General features: G+C 37.9%; 1 pseudogene; it reads right to left on the reverse strand.

Annotated features, from left to right (window-relative positions):
- The window catches only part of LOC110291830, an 18212-nt pseudogene extending 10003 nt beyond the window's left edge, over positions 1–8209 (reverse strand).
- Between the last annotated feature and the right edge of the window lie 263 nt (positions 8210–8472).

Genomic DNA, 8472 nt, shown 5'->3' on the forward strand with positions numbered 1-8472 from the left:
AGGAAGGAAGGAAGGAAGGAAGGGAGGAAGGAAGGAAGGAAGAAGACAAACCTCAGGGCCAAAATATTTTAGCACAAAATCCTTCTTGAGTTTCAAAGAAGAGCTAATGTTCACCCCTGAAATTATTCCACAAAATTGAAAATGGAAACCACAACTACTCTGTTACCAAAAACAAAACAAAAAAAGAGACTCACAAAGAAAGAAGTACACACCAATATTCCTTATGAAACTATGTGAATATAGATATTAAAATATTTCAACCAAATTTAAGAGCACATCAAATACACCATTCATGAAGATCAAGTTGGATTCATCTCAGGGATGAAGATAAATTTTAACATGTGCAAGTCTGCCAATGTAATCCATCATGTAAAGAAACAAAAGAAAAAACAACACAACATGATCATCTCATTAGATGCTGAAAAGATCTTTGAAAGAGCCCAACACACCTTCATGAAAAATATCTTGGAGAGATAAAGGATACAGGGACAAACCTAAACTACTGAAGTCAATATAGAGCAAACTGATACCTAGCATCAAATTAAGTGGAGAGAAACTAAAAATAATCCTTCTAAAATGGTGTATTTGATGTGCTCTGATGAGGAGTCACACAAGACTGTATAGTCTCCCTACATAAATTTAATATAGTGCTTAAAGTTCTATCCAGAGCAATAATACAACCAAAAGAGATCAAGAGAATACAACTTAGAATAGAAGAAGTCAAAGTATTGTTATTTGAAGATGATATGTTATTATATATTAGTGACACCAAAAATTCTACCAGAGAACNCCTACAGCTGATAAACACCTTATTTAAAATATCTGGATAGAAGATAACTTAAAAAAAAAAAAACCAAAATCAGTAGCCGTCATATATATAAAAGCCAAAGGGTTGAGGAAGAACTCAGGAAATAATACCCTTTAAATAGCCACAAATACCATAAAATATTTTCACAGAACTCTAAGCCAATCGAAGATAAGTAGGACAAGAATATGAAGTCTGTATAAAAACAAATACAAGAAGATATCAGAAGATGGAAAGTTCTGCTATGTTCATGGATCAAGAGGGTAAAAATGGCCTTACAAAATGCATTCTCCATAAAAGTAGGACATTGCTCAATTGTGTTTATAGTAGCTTCATTCGAAATAGCCAGTAACTGGAAAAAATATAGATATTCCTCAACTAAAGAATGGATTAAGAAAATGTGGTAAGTCTATACAATGTATTGATTAGCTATTGAACATTTGTAGCAGAGGACTGCTTTGTCTGTCCTGAATGAGAGAGGATACAATTAATCCTGTAGAAACTTGATGCCCAAGGAAAGAAGGATACTGGCAGGTGTGAAGTGGGGTGGGTGGGGAGCCCCCTCTGAGAAGCAAAAGAGATGGGAGATTAATTGAGGAACTCATCGAGGGGGGACCATGTAAAGGGGCAACTTTTGGAATGTAAATATATAAAATAATTTATTAAAAAATACAATGACTTAATAAAATTTGTAATTGGATGGGTCTCAAAAAAAATCATGCTGAGTGTGGTAAACCAAGAAAAAACACATTCATGCTATGTACGGACTATTGGCTGTAAAGTAATAATGTTACAATCCAAAGATACAGAGAGGTGACAGAAGGAGAGCTCAAAGGGGTGTCTATGAATCTGCTTGGGAAGGAGAAATAGAAAAGACTCCTGATTTGTGGGACAGGGTGTGTAATGGGAACAGTACTAATTAGGTTAGGGGAGGATGGAAGGAGAGAATATAGGGACAAACAAATAGAAATGTGGTCCATTTTGAGAACAAGCTAGATACCCAGTGTAATGGAAACTCCAAGGAATCTAAGAGGGTGATTATAGCTAAAACTTCTAGAGGTTGGGATTGTGAAGTTAATGGATAATTTCCCTTCACCAGGAAAGACTTCTAGTGGAGGTATTAGGACACCAAACTAGACACATAACTTTGAAGCTACAATTTGTCCTACCTATAATTTGTGCTGGGTTAAAGGCTGCACAGAAATTGTGGGAGTGGCCAAAAAATTGCTGGTCCTGACTGAGACTCATGCTACAAGAGGAATCTGACACCTGATACTGCCTGAACCGCCAGGATCCAGAGCATGGCTAGCTTAGAGACCTAGGACAAAGCCAAACAAGACTGATACCCCTCTCCCCCACAAAAGTCTTGACTTTTTCCTTTCCAATTTGATTCCCTTTGACCTCCATTTGTTGTCTAATTGTTCAGGCTAGAACTTTGAGTACTATATTGAATAGATAGGGAGTGAGTTGGCAGCCTCCTGTGCTGAACTAGTCTGGGCTTGGACTCAGAGATTCACTTGTCTTTGCCTTAGTGACTAGGATAAAGGGGTGATTTATCAATGCCCAGCAAACCCTATTTTATTTCTGTTAATTTAAATTACTGCATGACCACATTTTATTTCATTTAAGTTAAACAGATATATTTACTATTATAATATGTACATGTAATATGTTACATTTTGACGTTTTTATGCATGTCCAATGATATTCACCTGATTATCTTCTCTTACCCCTCCTCCCTACTTTATATTTGTTGTCTTTGCTGTGTGTTTGTGTGTAGGTGTGTGTGTCTGTTCCACTGATAGATTACTGAAGACTATGCCTCTTTTCCCTATTCCCCTACCAACCATCAATAGTATATACCTCTCTGGGAGGGACTGGGGTTTCATGATCCATGATCCTCTTTCCTTTTTATTATAGGGGGTGACATTTTTATTGCACACACACACACACACACACACACACATATATATATATATATATATATATATATATATATATATATATATATATAGAAAGAGAGTGCAAATAATATGTGAATTAAAAGGTCTAATTAGCTACTTTGAGCCTGGAAGTCAGCATTCCATACCACTCCCCAGAGAACCATCTCATAGGTTTTGTGTTGTGGTTTGAATGTGTCTTCTGATTTTATTTCAGAATCCTTTCATTGTCAGAGGTTCTGATGAAGCTTTGTCCTCAGTAACACTCAGTAAGGAGAATTCTTTCTGTTGTAACAACAATAAACTCATGAAAGTTCTAGAAATAATGCATGACAGCGATTGCAACCCAGTTATCCATCATCGTTGGCCATTAAACTAAAAACAGAAAAGCTACTAAGAAGTATGCTATAAGTTAAAAACAATATTTAGCATAGGTGTAAAAATTGTAAATGGATAGGGTATATGAATTCTGGCTGCTGGGAGGAGCCTCTCTGAGGACTTTTATGGTAGGCTCTGTCTGAAAGCATAACAGAGTATCATTAATAGGGTCAGGGATTTGTTCTTACCCATGGGATGAATCTCAATTTGGGGCAGTCATTGATTACCCATTTCCACCAGCTCTGTTCCATCTTTGCCTTTGCACAACTTGTAGACAGGACACAATTTTAGTCAAAAGTTTTGTGGGTGGGTTCCTGTCCTTATCCCTCCACTGGGAGTCCTGCCTGGTTAGAAAGTGGCCACTTCAGTATCCATAAGCCCCACTGCAAGAGTCTCAGCTAGAGTCACACCCATAGACACCCTTGGAGTCCCCCATCTCATCCCAGGTTTCTGGCACATCCTAGAGATCCCCCTTCTGTGAATTTCCATTCTCTTTCTCCTGCTCTCCCTACACCTGATTCCCCCACTTCACTGCTCCCCTCCTTATCCCCTCTCCTACCCAGTTAGTTCCCTCTCTCTACTACCTCTAATAACTATTTTATTTCCTTTTAAAGAAAGGTTTCAACCATCTCCCCTTTGTCCCTCCTTGGTATTTGGCTTCTTTGGCTCTGAAGATTGTAGCTTAGTTATCCTGTACTTTATGGCTAATATCCCCTTAGCCATATCAGTGAGTACATATCAGCATGGCCTTTTGGGTCTGGGTTTACTCACTCAGGATGATATTTTCTAGTTCTACCCACTTGCCTGCAAAGTTCATGATGTCCTTGTTTAAAAAAAAAACATGACTAGTATTCCACTGTGTAAATGAACCACATTTCCTTTATCCATTCTTCAGTTGAGGAACATCTAGGTTGTTTCCAGTTTCTAGCTATTATGAATAAAGCTGCAATGAACATAGTTGAACAAGTGTCTTTGTAAGATGATGAAGAATCTTTTGGACATAAGACCAGGAGTGGTATAGCTGGGTCTTGAGGTTCAGAACTATTCTCAGTTTTCCGAGAAACCACTAAACTGATTTCCAGAATCCTTGTACAAGCTTGCACTCCTAGCTGCAACATGGGAGTATTTCCCTTGCTCTACATCCTTGACACCATGTGCTATCATTGAGTTTTTGTTCTTAGCCATTCTGATTGGTGTAAGGTAGAATCTGAGAGTCGTTTTGATTTGTTTCTCCCTGATGACTAAGGACATTCAACATTTCTTTAAGTGTTTCTCATCCATTAGAGATTCCTCTATTGAGAATTCTCTGTTTAGCTCTGTACCCCATTTTAAAAAAAATTATTAGATATTTTCTTTATTTACATTTCAAGTGTTCCCCTTTCCTAGATTCTCCTCTGAAAATCCTCTATCCCCCTCCCCCCTCCCCCTGCTCCCCAACACACCCACTTCCATTCCTAGACCTGGCCTTCTCCAATACTGGGGCATAGACCCTTCACAGGACCTAGGGTCTCTCCTCCTATTAATGACCGACTACGCCATCCTCAGCTACATATACAGCTGGGGCCACATATCCCACCATGTGCTTTCTTTGATTGGTGGTTTTGTTCCAAGGAGCTCTGGGTGGTACTGGTTAGTTCATTTTGATGATCCTCCTATGGGATTTCAGACCCCTTCAGCTCCTTGGGTACTTTCTCTGTCTCCTTCATTGGGGACCTTGTGCTCCATCCAATGGATGATTGTGAGCATCCACTTCTGTTTTTGCCAGGCACTGCTAAAGGCCCTGAGAAGACAGTTATATCAGGGTTATATCAGGCTCCTGTGAGCGGGCTCTTTTTGGCATCTGCCATATGTCTGGGTTTGCTTATTGTTTATGGGATGGATCCCCAAGAGGGGCAGTCTATGAATGGTCATTCCTTCAGTCTCTGCTCTCAACTTTGTCTCTGTAATTCCTTCCATGGTTATTTTGTTCCCTCTTATAAGAAGAATTCTAAGCTTCTGGGATAATATTCACTTGTCAGTCGGTGCATATCATGTGTGTTCTTTTGTGATTGAGTTCCCCCACTCAAGATCATATCCTCCAGATCCATCTATTTGTCTAAGAATTTCATAAACTCATTGTTTTTAATAGCTGCATAGTACCCCATTGTGTAAATGTACCACATTTTCTGAATCCATTCTTCTGTTGAGGGACATCTGGGTTCTTTCCAGCTTCTACCTATTATAAATAAGGCTGCTATGAACATAGTGGAGCATGTGTCCTTATTACATGTTGGAACATCTTCTGGGTATATGCCCAGGAGAGATATTGTTGGTTATTCTGGTAGAACTATGTCCAATTTTCTGAGGATCCGACAGACTGATTTCCAGACTGATTTCCACCAGGTTGCACAAGCTTGCAATCCCACCAACAATGGAGGAGTGTTCCTCTTTCTCCTCATCCTTGCCAGCAGCAGCTGTCGCCTGAATTTTTGATCTTAGATATTCCGACTGCTGTGAGGTAGAATCTCAGGGTTGTTTTGATTTGCATTTCCCTAATGATTAAGGATGTTGAACATTTTTTTAATGCTTCTCAGCCAATTGGTATTCCGCAGTTGAGAATTCTTTGTTTAGCTCTGTACCCCATTTTTAATAGGGTTATTTGGTTTTCTGGAGTACAACTTCTTGAGTTCTTTATATATATTGCATATTAGCCCCCTTTCAGATTTAGGATTGTTTAAGCTCGTTTCCCAATCTGTAGGTTGCCTTTTGGTCTTATTGACAGTGTCCTTTGCCTTTCAGAAGCTTTTCAATTTTATGAGGTCCCATTTGTCCATTCTTGATCTTTCAGCACAAGCCATTAGTGTTCTGTTCAAGAATCTTTCCCCTGTGCCCATATCTTTGAGGCTTTTCCCCACGTTCTCCTCTATAAGTTTCAGAGTCTCTGGTTTTATGTGGAGTTCTTTGATCCACTTAGATTTGAGCTTTGTACAAGGAGATAAGGATGGATCAAGTCACATTCTTGTACATGAAAACTTCCAGTTGACCCAGCACCATTTGTTGAAGATGCTGTCTTCTTTCCACTGGATGGTCTTAGCTCCTTTGTCAAAAATCAAGTGACCATAGGTGTGTGAGTTCATTTCTGGGTCTTCAATTCTATTCCATTAATCTACCTGCCTGTCGTTGTACCTGTAACATGTAGTTTTTATCACAATTGCTCTGTAGTATAGCTTNNGGNCAGGCATGATGATTCCACCAGAGGTTCTTTTATTGTTGAGAATAGTTTTTTGCTATCCTAGGGTTTTGTTATTTCATATGAATTTACAAATTGCCCTTTCTAACTCGGTGAAGAATTGAGTTGGAATTTTGATGGGGATTGTATTGAATCTGTAGATTGCTTTTGGCAATATAGTCATTTTGACTATATTAATTCTGCCAATCCATGAGCATGGGAGATCTATTCATCTTCTGAGATCTTCTTTGATATCTTTCTTCAAAGACTTGAAGTTCTTATCATACAGATCTTTCACTTCCTTAATTAGAATCACACCAAGGTATTTTATATTATTTTGAAGGTTGTTGTTTCCCTAATTACTTTCTCAGCCTGTTTATCCTTTGTGTAGAGAGAGGTCATAAATTTGTTTGAGTTAATTTTATTCCCCATTTTTAAAGTTCGGTTATATGAATTGTTTGTGTCTAATTTCTTGAGCTCTTTATGTATTTTGTATATTAGCCATCTGCAAGATGTGGGGTTGATGAAGATATTTTCCCAATCTGTAGGCTGTCATTTTCTTGATAATATACTTTGCTTATCAGTTTCATGAGGACCTGAGGTCCCATTTATCCATTGTTGATCTTAGAGCCTGAACCATTGGTGGTGTTCTCTTCATGAAGTTATCTCCTGAGTTCAAGACTATTCTCCACTATCTATTTTATTAGATTTACTGTATCTGGTTTTATATGGATGTCTTTGATCCACTTGGATTTGGGTTTTGTCCAGAGTAATATTGATAAAATATAGATAAATATTGACATAATGCATTATTCTACATGCAGACATAGCATTAGACCAGCATCAGTTGTTTAATACACTCTCCCTTTTCCATTGCATGGTTTTTACTTCTTTGTAAAAAAGTCAAGTGTCTGTAGGTGTGTTGGTTTATTTTTGGGTCTTTGATTTTATTCCATTGATCAGCCTGTCTATTTTTATATCAATAGTATGCAGTTTTTATTACTATTATTCTGTAGTACAACTTGGATGTAGGAATGATGATAACTTTACAATTTATTTTATTGTATAGGATTGTTTTTGGATATCCTGGATTTCTTATTTGAATATGAAGTTGTTTGAATATGAAGTTGAGAATTGTTCTTTCAAGTACCTTAAAAATTATGTCAGAATTTTTATGGGAATTGCATATAATCTGTAGATTGCTTTTTGTAAAATGTCCATTTCCATTATGTTATTTCTACCAGTTCATGAACATGGGAGATCTTTCCATCTTCTGATATCTTTTTCAGTTTCTTTCTTCAGGGACTTGAAATTCTTGTCATATATGTCTTTCACTTGCTTGGTTAGAGTCATATAAAGATATTTTATATTTGTGGCAATTGGGAAAATTATTTTCTCCCTAACTTTTTTCTTGGCTTGTTTGTCATTTGTATAAAGGAGAGCTACTGATTTTCTTGAGTTAATTTTATATCCAGTCACCTTGCTGAAGGTATTTATCAGATGTAGGAGTTTTCTGATAGAATTTTTGGGATCACTTATGTATACCATAATATCACTCATGTAGACCTATTTAATTCAGTATTGTTTTCTGATATAGGTACAGAACACCAACACAGTCTGACAAACTAAGTTAGAGTGAGTTTTATTCATTTTAGATCATTTTCATGCTGGGGAAGCATAATGGTTGGAGCTCTTGACTAAGTTTGTAGTTTTGTGCTTGGCTACAATTGTGATAGCAGACAGGAGGCAAATAAAGGACAGAAAGTAGGTTCTGGATGTAAGACTCTTCCCCAGTTACTGACTTCCTATAGCTAGGCCTTGCTTCCTAAAGGTTCCATGACTTACCTTGTCAGCAGCACCAATTGGGGAATCAGTCATAAGCTTATAGTGGACATTTCACATTCAAACGGTGTCAAGCACAGTTAGTGAGGTGTTAGTAAGGTGGTTAGTTTTTCAGAGCCTTACTGGGCTCAGGTGTTTTCTTTGCTTGGAAGCAAAGACAAGTCTAGGCAGAATCTGTCACTATTTCTGAAAGAGGCCTGTCTGCCTCAGTCCTTCAAGGATCAAAGAAGGCTAGAGAGCACAGAAAATAGTCACTGTGTTGACCCAGGAGTCTGGGCTCTGCACATGTGATCAAACAC

This window comes from Mus caroli, chromosome 3 (assembly GCF_900094665.2).
Source record: "Mus caroli chromosome 3, CAROLI_EIJ_v1.1, whole genome shotgun sequence".
Taxonomy (NCBI): Eukaryota; Metazoa; Chordata; class Mammalia; order Rodentia; family Muridae; genus Mus; species Mus caroli.